The 14564-nt window shown below is 42.4% G+C and overlaps 1 non-coding gene across 1 annotated transcript; it reads right to left on the bottom strand.

Moving 5' to 3' along the window:
- Nucleotides 1–5008: 5008 nt before the first annotated feature.
- On the bottom strand, nt 5009–5090 carry TRNAS-AGA (transfer RNA serine (anticodon AGA)). The gene has a single exon. It is a non-coding gene; the product is annotated as a tRNA-Ser (tRNA).
- Between the last annotated feature and the right edge of the window lie 9474 nt (nt 5091–14564).

The raw sequence follows: 14564 nt of genomic DNA, 5'->3' as shown, positions 1-14564 counted from the left end.
GCAACGCAACGTACTGTGGAGTATGCACCTGGCAGGTACGGCAACACAACGTACTGTGGAGTATTCACCTGGCAGGTACGGCAACGCAACGTACTGTGGAGTATGCACCTGGCAGGTACGGCAACGCAACGTACTGTGGAGTAGTCACCTGCCAGGTGCGAGAACACAACGTACTGTGGGGTATGCATCTGCCAGGTGCGTCAACACAACGTACTGTGGGGTATGCATCTGCCACGTGCGTCAACACCAAATATTGAGGAGTATGCACCTGCAAGGTGCGTCAAAACAACGTACTGTGGAGTATGCACCATCCAGGTGTGTCGACACAACGTACTGTGGAGTATGCACCAGCCAGGTGCGTCAACACCAAATATTGAGGAGTATGCACCTGCAAGGTGCGTCAAAACAACGTACTGTGGAGTATGCACCAGCCAGGTGCGTCAACACCAAATATTGAGGAGTGTGCACCTGCAAGGTGCGTCAAAACAACGTACTGTGGAGTATGCACCATCCAGGTGCGTCAACACAACGTACTGTGGAGTATGCACCATCCAGGTGCGTCAACACAACGTACTGTGCACTATGCACCAGCCAGGTGCGTCAACACCAAATATTGAGGAGTATGCACCTGCAAGGTGCGTCAAAACAACGTACTGTGGAGTATGCACCATCCAGGTGCGTCAACACAACGTACTGTGGAGTATGCACCTGCAAGGTGCGTCAAAACAACATACTGTGGAGTATGCACCTGCAAGGTGCGTCAAAACAACGTACTGTGGAGTATGCACCATCCAGGTGTGTCGACACAAAATATTGTGGAGTATGCAACTGCCAGGTGCGTCAACACAACGTACTGTGTAGTATGCACCTGCAAGGTGCGTCAACACAACGTACTGTGCACTATGCACCAGCCAGGTACGTCAACACAACGTACTGTGCACTATGCACCAGCCAGGTACGTCAACACAACGTACTGTGCACTATGCACCAGCCAGGTACGTCAACACAACGTACTGTGCACTATGCACCAGCCAGGTACGTCAACACAACGTACTGTGCACTATGCACCAGCCAGGTACGTCAACACAACGTACTGTGCAATATGCACCAGCCAGGTGCGTCAACACCAAATATTGAGGAGTATGCACCGACGAGGTGCGTGAACACAACGTACTGTGGGGTATGCATCTTCCAGGTGCGTCAACACAATATACTGTGCAGTATGCACCTGCCAGGTGCGTCAACACAACGTACTGTGCAGCATCCAGCTGTTATTTGCAGCAACACAACATAATGTGGAGTATGCACCTGTCATATGCGCCAACTGAAGATACTGTGGAGTTTGTGTCTGAAGTTTTCAGTACACTACAGGATGATTCAATAAAAATATCCACCTCAAATATTTCAAGATCTGTTGAAGGCATAGGGGTTCGGCTTTCGTAGGGAGGTATGCTCCCCGTTTCCACGGAATCGTTACTAATGAAGATATCGGTATCAAACTTGACTTTTTAAAAGAATAGTATGCTGATTTGATCCGAAACCACAACAGTGTTGAATTACACAATAATATACGTATAAATATCTCTTACAGCTGGGGCTCATCCGAAAATGTGCGTAACGAAGTTGTGTCATGCAAAAAAATGTGTGACGAGAGTGTTACCTAGCAACATTACCATGAGAGCTGCACTCTGTATGTCATGGCCATCCACCAATACTTCACATCGCAGCCTGCACGGTTGCTAGTTAACATAGGATCACTTGATTTTCACCAAGAGACATTTAATGACTTTCTTGCATGGACATGTTTTCTGGAGTTAGCGTCATCAGTGTGGAGAGGTCAGAAAACCGACATCGTGGTAACCAGGCAACAAGTGTCGTCTCTTCTTCCCCACGTTATTACCGTGTGCCTTCTGTATACAGTAGGTGCAAATGGTGCCGTGCATTAAACGAGATTCTTCTGTCCTTCACTGGCGGTACCAAAGCCTCTTACACACGGCAATGTTATCGAAGACAGCAGAACACTCCTCATAATACATATGTTGTGAATTTTTTCTTCCTTTCGTAATCTGTTTACACTCCAGGGTTGGTTTTCTCCTCAGACTCAGCGAGGGATCCTACCTCTACCACCTCAAGGGCAATGTTCGGGAGCGTGACACTTTGGGTGGGAATACAACGGGGGAGGAGGACCAGTGCATTGCCCATACGGCCACACCTGCTATGCTGAACAGGACCTTGCGGAGATGGGAAGATTGGAAGGGATAGACAGGGAAGAGGGAAGGAACTGGCGGTGGCCTTAAGTTAGGTACCATACCGGCATTTTGCCTGGAGGAGAATTGGGAAACCACGGAAAACCACTTCCAGGAAGGCTGAGATGGGACTCGAACCCACCTCTACTCAGTTGACCTCCCGAAGCTGAGTGAACCCCGTTCCAGTCCTAGTACCACTTTTCAAAATTCGTGGCAGAGCCGGGAATCGAACCAGGGTCTCAGGGGGTGGTAGCTAATCACACTAACCACTACACCACATAAATGAATATTTACCCCAACTTTTCCTGGTGATTATTGTTTTAAGATGAGGCGCAAGTGAGTAACCATCCTCTATAAAACACTAATCAGGAAAAAAGTTGAAGGGGTTCGTCACTTCGAAAAATGAAGGTGTCGGCCAAAGAAAAAGTAGGGCCACGAAGGGCGTGAAAATGGAAAACTCACTAGCTAGAGCTCAACACCTAATACCACCGCGATCGGAAATGAACAAGAGTTGACCAAGGGAGCTCAGATAGGATTGATGAAAGTGAGGAGCCTGGAAAAAGTACAGTAAGTGGATGCAATGCCAGAACTGAGTTAAGGGCTCTGCCGTCGCCAAGCAACGCTCCCTAGTTAATAGCAACTGGGGTCCTCTTACGACAGGCGCGTGATACCACTGCATCACACAGCCGGTCAATTTGTCTTCTTGTATTCCAGCTTAATCTCATATTATAATAATAATAATTTCGTGTGGCTATTTCTAGCCGAGTGCAGCCCTTGTAAGGCAGACCCTCCGATGAGGGTGGGCGGCATCTGCCATTTGAAGGTAACTGCGTGTTATTATGGTGGAGGATAGTGTTATGTGTGGTGTGTGAGTTGCAGGGATGTTGGGAACAGCACAAACACCCAGCCCCCGGACCATTAGAATTAACCAATTAAGGTTAAAATCCCCGACCCGGCCGGGAATCGAACCCGGGACCCTCTGAACCGAAGGCCAGTATGCTGACCATTCGGCCAACGAGTCGGACATCTCATATTATGATCTCTCCCATATTTACGGGAACCGAGAAGTGTGAAAGTATAGAAAAATATACTTCCGATGTTTTCTTATATATCTCAGAAACTAAAAAAGTATTTCTTTGAATATTCCTTTTTATCTATTCATCATTATTTGGGCAGAATATGAAACTTCTATGTTTAATATTTTGTGTCAGAAAGAACATTATAAAAATGATATTTTTAAAAAAAATTCTTTTTTAAAAATTTCCTTTAATTGATGTACATTGTCCTGGGGAAATATACAAACCACACCCAGGAAACTTTGCACGTATAATATTTAGATATTTCTTGAGCTGTTGAAGTAATATTGTTGACCTGTTGCTTACAAGAGTTGAGAAACATTTTTTTGTCCTAGAATAATGAAATTTTCTGTAAAATTTTCAGTACTCTTCAAGGTGGACTCCATGAACTAATCATAACATGTGATTAAATTTACTTCCACAGGCAGATATATGTAGTGTCTAAGGGACTACCAAGTTTCAGATACATTGATTGGATAGTTTCTGAGAAAAAACACAGAAATTTCTTTTAAAATATAACTTTGAAAAATCCCAAAATAATGTTTGACGGACAATTGCCATCTATTGATATTTAGCGTGAAGAGTTATGTTTAAATTTAATTTTATTACCTCAAATATACTTTCACCACAACAATTGATGCACCAAATTCTTCAGGCATATTGGAGATTTCTAAAGCTCAAAAACAAAAATTGACATTATTGAGCCCATCACACTCACCGGTTCCCTTAAATGCTCCTTTCTACGTTATTCGCTTACTAATGTTTCCCACGCCATGTCTCCAGTGACAGCTCGGAACATACCACTTAATCGAAAGGCTCGTCCCCTTAATACCAGGTCTTCCTAGCCCAAACCTTTCTTAACACTATTTTTTTCGGATATCACGCAGAAAATTTTGTTCTGCTTTCCTTTGGATACATTTACAGTTCTCGTGTGAAGTAATCCTGTAATCCAGTTATTGCGGCCTTACCTGCCACTTATCCGCCCTTTCCTTTACATCCATAGACAAAAACAAAAAATTGCATGAATTGCTAAATTTATATAAAACACAACCCAGAATATTAGTCCATGGAAAGTATTATCTTATCTTGTAATGATTAAGAGGGCAATCCGCAAGGCAATATTAATCACATGTATGTTTTCTCACACAGTACATACAAAGTTATTCACGTAAGACGTGGTTTTATTAATAATTGTGATATCGACATCAAAGTAGTTGTTTTCCTTTTAAAATAGAATTATATGAATTTCTTCACCTAACAGAGAAGTTAAAACTGTTACAAAATGAGCAATATAATTAATTTATAAGTCAGGTAATTCCGTAGTGATATATCAATTATAATTCAACCTGATGTTTTATTGGGTGAGAGTGAACGCTGAATATTCGCTATCGACACGCAAGTTGCTTCCTTGCTCTGATTCTAGCCACAAACCAATCGTCAACAACAAACACGGCCATCACTAAGTATAGGCGTTTCAAGATCACGAAACACCATACGACGCCACTGATTCAGTCTTAGTCTTACTCTCGGAAACAGGCAATTTTAATAAAGTTATCTGATGTTTCACGTGATGTGAAGATTGATAAAAAGGCAATTATTATCTGCGAGGGATGAACGTGTTGTATTTGAGTCCAAGTGATCGACAGATATGCTGTTTGCCGAAGGATCTGCACCGCTAAAAATTCACGCAGTCGGTAGGACTCGAACCTACGCTCCCAGGGGGAATCTGATTTCTAGTCAGACGCCTTAACCACTCGGCCACGACTGCCTGAGTAGTATCGACTGGTTTGATGCGTGATATCGTGATACAGCTGTTAAAGTGGGACGTATGCGATATTACAGTATAACAGCATTTTTATTATAACTCAGGGCATTTTAGAGTTAGCTTTACCAAACTTTGTATACACATAAATAGGTGTCAGAGGAGTGTTTTCCACCAATATGAAAAGATGATATTTAATATTTTTCAAATTCTGAAAATTCAAAATTTTAACATTTTTTCACTCAAAAACTGTCTTTGCTATGAACTTGAACTTTTGTATATAGACTGTAAGAAAGCAGTTGAAAAATCCTTTCGAACAAAATTAGTCAGAATCTTTTTGTTTTTTATAAATTATATTTTCGCCGCCTCTGTGGTGTAGTGGTTAGCGTGATTAGCTGCCACCCCCGGAGGTTCGGGTTCGATTCCCGGCTCTGCCACGAAATTTGAAAAGTGGTACGAGGGCTGGAACGGGGTTCACTCAGCCTCGGGAGGTCAACTGAGTAGAGGTGGGTTCGATTCCCACCTCAGCCATCCTGCAAGTGGTTTTCCGTGGTTTCCCACTTCTCCTCCAGGCGAATGCCGGGATGGTACCTAACTTAAGGCCACGGCCGCTTCCTTCCCTCTTCCTTGCCTATCCCTTCCAATCTTCCCATCCCTCCACAAGGCCCCTGTTCAGCATAGCAGGTGAGGCCGCCTGGGCGAGGTACTGGTCATACTCCCCAGTTGTATCCCCCGACCAAGAGTCTGAAGCTCCAGGACACTGCCCTTGAGGCGGTAGAGGTGGGATCCCTCGCTCAGTCCGAGGGAAAAACCGAACCTGGAGGGTAAACAGATGATGATGATGATGATGATAAATTATATTTTCAATTCTAGAAAAATATTGACCTCTTTTATAGGTATATATAAATGCATAATTTATTTCCAAATTTATTTAGGAAAAAACTGTCCTAGGGTATTGTGGACCTAGTTATTTGAAATAACTGTACCAAATTTCAGTAGAATAGTCCTATTGGTTTAGGAGAAAATGTTCCGTATATGTTGAAAATGTCCGCCTCTGTGGTGTAGTGGTTAGCGTGATTAGCTGCCACCCCCGGAGGCCCGGGTTCGATTCCCGGCCCTGCCACGAAATTTGAAAAGTGGTATGAGGGCTGAAACGGGGTCCACTCAGCCTCGGGAGGTCAACTGAGTAGAGGTGGGTTTGATTCCCACCTTAGCCATCCTGGAAGTGGTTTTCCGTGGTTTCCCACTTCTCCTCCAGGCGAATGCCGGGATGGTACCGAACATAAGGCCACGGCCGCTTCCTTCCCTCTTCCTTGCTTATCCCTTCCAATCTTCCCATCCCTCCACAAGGCCCCTGTTCAGCATAGCAGGTGAGGCCGCCTGGGCGAGGTACTGGTCATTCTCCCCAGTTGTATCCCCGACCAAGAGTCTGAAGCTCCAGGACACTGCCCTTGAGACGGTAGAGGTGGGATCCCTCGCTGTGTCCGAGGGAAGAGCCGATCCTGGAGGGTAAACAGATGATGATGATGATGATGATATGTTGAAATATGTAACTTACGGGAAATGAAGAAAGAAAATTTGGAATGTTATTTACCATAACCATATTATTCTTCTTCTTCTTGTGACTCTTCTAAACCTCTCCTTTTCACCTGTTTCATTTGCCTGGACTCTTTGATAAGCATTTCCCATGATAGTTCTGAAGCAACAATGCGTTGGTCGTCTATCTTTCCCAGAATTGTCCGCGTGTAAGCACCAGCATCAAAATCAAGCCTTTCAAGGACCACGATTCTTCCGTTATTTCCATCATTGAACACCAAACATGCATCATATGCAGCAATTTTAACAACATCAGAAGCAGCAAATGTTGTTTTTGGACACCTTTTCCATATTAATTGGTTGTAACTCTCATTCGCGTTTTGAGTTTTGCCATGGGTGCATTTTTTTAACAGATCTGGGTGTGCTAGAATCCGGAATGTGGGCTTGATGGCATTCATTACAGCTTCAGGAAGATTGTGTTTATGTTTATATGATCTTCCTTCTGCCTGTGCTTGTTTATATTTGCACCAGGTTATGCTGCAAAGAGTATGTATTGCATGTTCATCAGTAGAGTGCTTGTGAAAAAATATTGCCCACACTGCTTTTTGCATGGCTTTGATATCTCAAACATTGTCTCTTATGGCCTTTCCATAGTAAACCTGAAGACTGTGTATGTCTTTATCTGTGAGCCTGTGTAAGCCTCCAAGTGGTTTACCATCTTCAAGCTTTTTGCATTTCAGTTCACGCTTTAATTTCAGCAGTCTACCACCCATCCTTTTCTGAATGTGCCCTACACACTCAAGTTTCTTGATTGGAGCATCTGAACCATAAGGTTCACTTTCAAATACAGATTTGAAAGAAGAGGTGTCTCCATCTCCTAAATACCTTGTGTATCTTACATTGTGAGGTGTCTGGCTCCGATTAAAAATTAGTTTCATACCAGCAGGTTCCATTCCACCGCTCGTACCTGAATGGTTTCGGGCACAAAACATTTTATGTTTCTCCAAACACCTTTCTTCTTCCACCTTATCTTCAGATGGTTTCCTCAAGGCTCTTGCACTGAAGTATTTACTCATTACCTGAAGATCAAGAATTTTTCCAGTATCTATGCTTATTACAGAGGTGACACAGTGAAGGGTTGTGTGGCCACGCTTCATCCAAGTACCATCACATGAAACGGCCAGATCAGTAGCAGGACAATCATCATCTACAAGTTCCCTGTTCAAGATAACTACTTCTCTAGCAGCATCAGCCATACTCTCTTTACTTTCTATTTCTAGGGCACCAAGAATGTGATTGTTGAGGGTAGTGAACCTGCTTGATGGTGGTGGCATGTTCAGGAAACCACAAAACAAATTTGTGCCTTCCCTCCCCACCCCAATGCATCTCGTGGCATAGCATAACCACATTTTTGCTTCAAAAACCTTATTGTTTGAGGTAGATGTAAAAAGTGGTATATCAGTCTGACAGTTCTCTCAAAATAGATGTAACTTGCACACTACACCGATATTGTCTTCACTGTCAAAGAGTTTCAGTGATGTTTTTCCACAAACAGCACATGCACAAGAAGAAGATATAGCACTGCTCAGAATTCCTAAATCTATAAATCTGTAACCACTAGTTGCTTTACGTCCCGTGCTGTCTTCTGAGGATATACGAGATCCAAGTTTCTTCTTTGATGCACTACTATTGTTCACAGGTGAATTTTCAGAGTCATGAGTTGGTTCCTGGCACACGACGTTTGTATTTTCCTTTCGAATTCGTAAAATGCGGGCCTTCTTCACTTTTCTAAAAACTCACGGACTAAATCTGGGCATTATAAAAGGCGAAGAAACCCACAAAAGTAATAAAACTCACTCACTTACTCCGCTCACTTCAGAACTTGGTTTATAATCTGGCAACAACAACAATTTGCAACTCTGTTTACAGCGGAAGTGGGCTATGCACACGCGGCAATACAGCGGAAGTTGTCACAGCCTTCTTGATCGCGCAGTAAGAATTGTCTCAAATGGACAAAATATTTCAGTTTATGTCATGATGACTACCACGAAGGGGGCGTGGCCTTATGCACGTCGAAACAAACTATTACTTTTGACACACGTGTAGGCTGAATATCAAAACGAAACTTTGGGAATATATTGTCATCCTTCCCAGTTCTATCCCCCGACCCATTGTCTGAAGCTCCGGGACACTGCCCTTGAGGCGGTAGAGGTGATATCCCCCGCTGAGTTCAAGGGAAAAACCAACCCTGGAGGGTAGGCAGAATAAGAAAGAAAGTAATTAAATTCAAATGAAAATATTGAAATAATATTCATAAATAATATACTCGTGAGACTCTGTGGTGTAGCGGTTAGTGAGATTAGCTGCCTCTACTGGAGGCCGGGTTCGATTCCCGGCTCTGCCACGAAATTTTAAATGTGGTACGAGGGCTGGAACGGGTTCCACTCAGCCTCGGGAGGTCAACTGAGTAGAGGGGGTTCGATTCCCACCTCAGCCATCCTCGAAATCGTTTTCCGTGGTTTCCCACTTCTCCTCCAGGCGAATGCCGAAATGGTACCTCACTTAAAGCCACGGCCGCTTCCTCCCCTCTTCTTTGTCTATCCCATCCAATCTTCCTATCCCCAACAAGGCCCCTGTTCAGCATACCAGGTGAGCCTGCCTGGGTAAGGTACGGGTCCTCCTCCCCAGTTGTATCCCTTCTACCCAAAGTCTGAAGCTCCAGGACACTGCCCTTGAGGTGGTAGAGGTGGGATCCCTTGCTGAATCCGAGGAAAAACCAACCCTGGAAGATAAACAGATTAAGATAGATAGAAATAATACACTCAATCGTCGGACTATGTACTCTCACTTAGTTCTTACCTGTTTACTTACACATACAATAATTGATAGTCGCCAGCTACAACTCAATGCAGCAATAATAGAATGAGAGTCTTGAATAATAAGGCAATAAGCTTACATTCGGCAACATAAGATATATGTTGTAGGAAAAGCTGGTTGTGGTTTTGTTTCCCCATTAAAATTGAGGTTATCTAATTTTATTATTGAAATAAAACGATAAATTAATTTAATATTGAACAAAATATACTCTTAAATTTTGACTTTAAATAGCAAGATTTATTGCGAAAATTTTCATTATAATATAAAACTATGACATTACAACTGAAATAATCTATGCATTAAATGTGGACTCCTATTGACTGGGCATTTAAAAGTTGTACAAGAAATTTATCCCTCACTGGTTCACTTTACAGTACCTCAAACACTTCGAGTGTTATTACGGTGTACTCCTTTGAATTGGAATCAGCTATAGGTGTATCAACCTAATTCGGTGATGTATCCTTTCTCTTTCATTGACGAGATGCAGCATGGCTTGAAATTAGATTCACACTTGACAATCAACTTTACAAGTAATTCACTAATAAATGTTAGTCTGCATAACGACGACTCAGTATTCGGCTATCACCGAACAGACACAACAACTCGAGCTAACAGACGCACGAAACACACTCCGAACATTTAATACATATGGTGACTAACGACTAAGTATCCATGTGACTGCTGCTTCTCGATCTCACGGACTGACTACTACAATCTCAGTGGTACTCCGTATGGCACCTGTATCCATCTGACTGACGGACTGAGGTCTCTCCATCCAAATGACTATCCAAGGACCAAGGCTCCATCCGTCTGACTACAACACTTCATGGCAAGTCTCTCCTTCCAAATCCTTCCAACCAACTGTGGCCTCACTCTACTTCCATCTGACAGCCGCTATAATATACGGTCAGCTTATATGGGCGTTAGTGGACACCCACAAGTAATCACCCAAAAATTGCAATGACGTCACGCCCACCCAACTCAAAGTGTTGCAGGTTGTTGTGATAAAGCCGAAGGCGACGTAGGTCTTTCCTAAGAATGATATCATATCTAAATGTATACAATGACAGAGCGGTGACTCGACTTTTATGGTAGCAGTATTGCACCATTTGTTGCAATGTCAAAAGTTTTCACAAAGCATATCCATATATTCTATTAGGTAGCAAGCCTCACCTTACACGTCTTTAATGTTAATCTCCATACACATATATACATAACAAATTAACTACAATCACGCAAGCGATAATCAATTCCTACAAAGCGAAATCAGATTGCAGAATAGATTTAAATAATAATAATACAAATACAATAGTAATTATAACAATACCAATAATAATAATAATAATAATAATAATAATAATAATAATAATAATAATAATAATAATAATAATAATAATATCCCAGATAAATAATAATAATAATAATGCATATACAATAATAATAATACAGACGTAATCTTGTAACGGTATTTGCAACTCTACAAAGTGTTACCTAGCAACAGTACCACCAATACTCCACATTGCAACCAGCACGGTTGCTTGGTAAAATAGGATCTCTTGGTTTTCGTCAAGAGAAATTCAATAACTTTCTTGCATGGACATGTTATCTGGAGTTAGCGTCATCCATGTTGCGACAACTTGGTACAAGGCAGCAAGTGTCTTCATCTTTCTCCCCACGTTATTACCGTGTGTATACAGCAGGTGCAAATGGTGCCGTGTATTAAACGAGATTCCCCTGTCTGGCGTTAGCAAAGCTTCTTGCACACGGTAATGTCACCAAAGACAGCAGATTTTTGTCATAATACGTATCTTGAGAATATTCCGTTCTATCATTCTGACTTTGTATTTATTTCTCTCTTAATCAGTTTGCACTCCAGGTTTCGTTTTGTCTCGGATTCAGCAAGGGCAGAGCTCGAGAGCGTGACACTTAGGGAGGGGAATACAACGGGGAGGAGGACCAGTACTTTGCCCACACGAACTCACCTGCTATGGTGAATAGTTGCCTTGTGGGTTTGGGATGACTGTGAGGGACAGACTAGGAAGACGGAAGGAAGCGTCCGTGGCCTTAAGTTAGGGACCATTCCGGCATTTGGCTGGAGTAGATGTGCGAAACCACGGAAAACCACTTCGTGGATGGCTAAGGCGGGAATCAACCCCTCCACTCTTTCGACACGTAGGTTCTGTTGAAGCGGTTCAAGCCCATGTACCATTTTTCAAATTTCGTGGCAGAGCCGGGAATCTAACCCGGGCCTCCCGGGGTGGTGGCCAACCACACTAACCACTGCACCACAAAGGCAGATCCCCTTTTATATACTGTATTAATTATCCTACCTCATCATACAATCTTTCGTATTCTTCGCCATTCGCTGAACTGGTAGGCATATGAACGTGCACTATTGTGGTCAGCATTAGATTGGTGTCTATCTTGACATGAATAATTCCTTCACTGTGCTGGTAGTAGGAGATTCTGTTTTTGAGTTCATTATTAAAACAACTCCTGCATTCCCCCTGTTTGACTTTGTGTTGACAATTCAGCAATCGGCTGACCGAAAATCCTCTTCATTCGGAAACGTACTATGTTCGTCTGACGAGAAGCCACGTGGTTGCTGGGTAACGGGTACGAGTTGTAAGCATGGCTGCTGCGCATGCGCCTACTTCAATTCTCAAGTCCTCTCGATAAACAGCGGTTCCGTCCTAGGTTATTCTTGCGAAATGTGGTTATATTCTGGAGCTTCAAAGTGGTAGTGCAATAGTTACACATTTACTGTAAATAGTGCACATGAACAAGTTAATAGTGAACATTTATCTGTTTCAGAGTAGCTTAGAGTGTACAGAGGAATTGATATAGATGGTATAAGTGAAGTAGTATAAGTCGCTCAGGAGAAATCGCGGCAACTTGTAGGTACGGTAAGGGTACGATACTCTAAGGTACAAACATTCGTCGTGACATAGGAATTTCCTCGAATGTTGACATTAAAGCTTTACAATTAAATTTCGTTCTTCTGAGATCTGAAGGAAGCTGCCCCACGTGTTTCTTAACCCCACCGTTCATCTGATGTTACCTGAGAGATCTGCACTGCTAAAATGCCACGCAGTCGGTACGACTCGAACCTAAGCTCCCAATGGGAACCTTATTTCTGGTCACACGCCTTAACCACTCGGCCACGACTGCTCCGGAATCCTGACGCCAGCAATTCAATATACAGCAGTTAATCTGATTCAAACGTTATACTGTCTTTCCGTGGCCTCCTTCATCAGACGGATGCCGCTATACGATTACGCGATAGCGGTGACCCTGGAGTCAGGTGGAAGAGGGATTTCCTATTACTTACGTCTCTCATTTGATAATTGTGATGTGACATGCGCAGTTCGATTAACGAAAGGTTATTTCAGTGAGGCTCAACTTACAGGACTCCAGCAAGATATAGCAGATATTTTAGATTCAGTTGGCCAATTGGTCTGTGTCGCTATTGAATTGTCCAAGAGAAGAACATGGAGCATACTGACGAAAATGGAGGACACTGGAGTGTCAGTCATTCAGAGATCATTGTTCTGCATTCAAAGCTATTGCCTAGATGGCAGATTCCCTATGAGTTGTCTATCTAACCTTTAAATGAGTTCAAAGATCTTTATCGAATATTTTTCTGCATAAATTATTTCAATCCCTAATTTCTCTTCATATAAACGAACAGTTAGCACAATATCTCCTGGTGGTGCTGGTGGTATTATGTTTTAACATGAGGCGCAACTGAGCAACCCATCCTATCTAAAACACTAATCAGGAAAAGGGTTGAAGTGTTTCGGTACATCGAAAAATGAAGGTGTTCGCCGAAGAAAGACGAGGGCAATGAAGTGTGTGAAAATGGAAATCTGTGATCGGAAATGAACAAGAGTTGACCAAGGGAGCTCGGATAGGATAGATGAAAGTAAGGAACCTGGTTAAAGTAAGTGGAAGCAATGCCAGAACTGAGTTACGGGCACTGCGGTCCCCAAGCAATGCTCTCTAGTTAAGAGCAACTGGAGGCCCCGTTTAGTCGCTTCTTACTACAGACGCGTTATATCACCACCTCACACAGCCGGTCAATTTATCTTGAATTCCAGCTTTATCTCATAGTATGATCTCTCCCATGTTTACGAAACCGGGAAGTGTGAAACGATAAAAATGCAAATTCGATGTATTCTTACATATCTCAGAAACTAAAAGAGGTATTTCCTTGAATATCCCTTTTTATAAATTCATCATTATTTGGGCAGAATATGTAGCTTCTATGTTTAACATTTTGTGTCAGAAAGAACATTACAAGTTTAAAATTATTTTTAGAATTTCCTTCGAATGATGTACATATTTTCTGGGAAAATACACAGACCAGACCCAAGAATCTTTGCATGTATAATATTTAGACATTTTTTGAGCTGCTGAAGTAAAATTACTGACCTATTGTTTACATTATTCTCTGATCATGTAATGATTAAGAGGGGTGGGAGGTTTCCGCAAGGCAATATTAATCACATGTATGTTTTCTCACACAGTACACACAAAGTTATTCACCTAAGACGTGGTTTTATTAATAATTGGGATATCGACACCAAAGTAGTTGTTGAACTTTAAAAATACAATTATATGAACTTTTTCGCCTGAAAGAGAAGTTGAAACTGTTACAAAACTCAGCCATGTAATTAATTTATAAGTCGGATAATTGCGTAGTGATGTATCAATTATCATTCAACCTGATGTTTTATAGGGTGAGAGTGAACGCAGAAATTTCGCTACTGACACGCAGGCTGCTCCCTTGCTGTGATTCTAGCCACAACCCAACGGTCAACAAAAAACGCGCCATCACAAAAAAGAGGCGTTTCAAGATAACGAAACACCACACGTCACCACTTGATTCAGTCTTAGTATACTCTTGGAAACAGGCAATTTTAGGAAAGTTATTTGCAGTTTCACGCGATGTGAAGATTGATAAAAAGCCAATTTAGTTTCTGCGAGAGATGAAAGTGTTGTATTGCAGTCTAAGTGATAGACAGAGTTGCTGTTTGCCGAAAGATCTGCACCGCTAAAATTTCA

The sequence above is a fragment of the Anabrus simplex genome, chromosome 5 (assembly GCF_040414725.1).
Source record: "Anabrus simplex isolate iqAnaSimp1 chromosome 5, ASM4041472v1, whole genome shotgun sequence".
NCBI classification, from domain to species: domain Eukaryota; kingdom Metazoa; phylum Arthropoda; class Insecta; order Orthoptera; family Tettigoniidae; genus Anabrus; species Anabrus simplex.
This window is presented reverse-complemented; position numbering and strand designations above follow the sequence as displayed.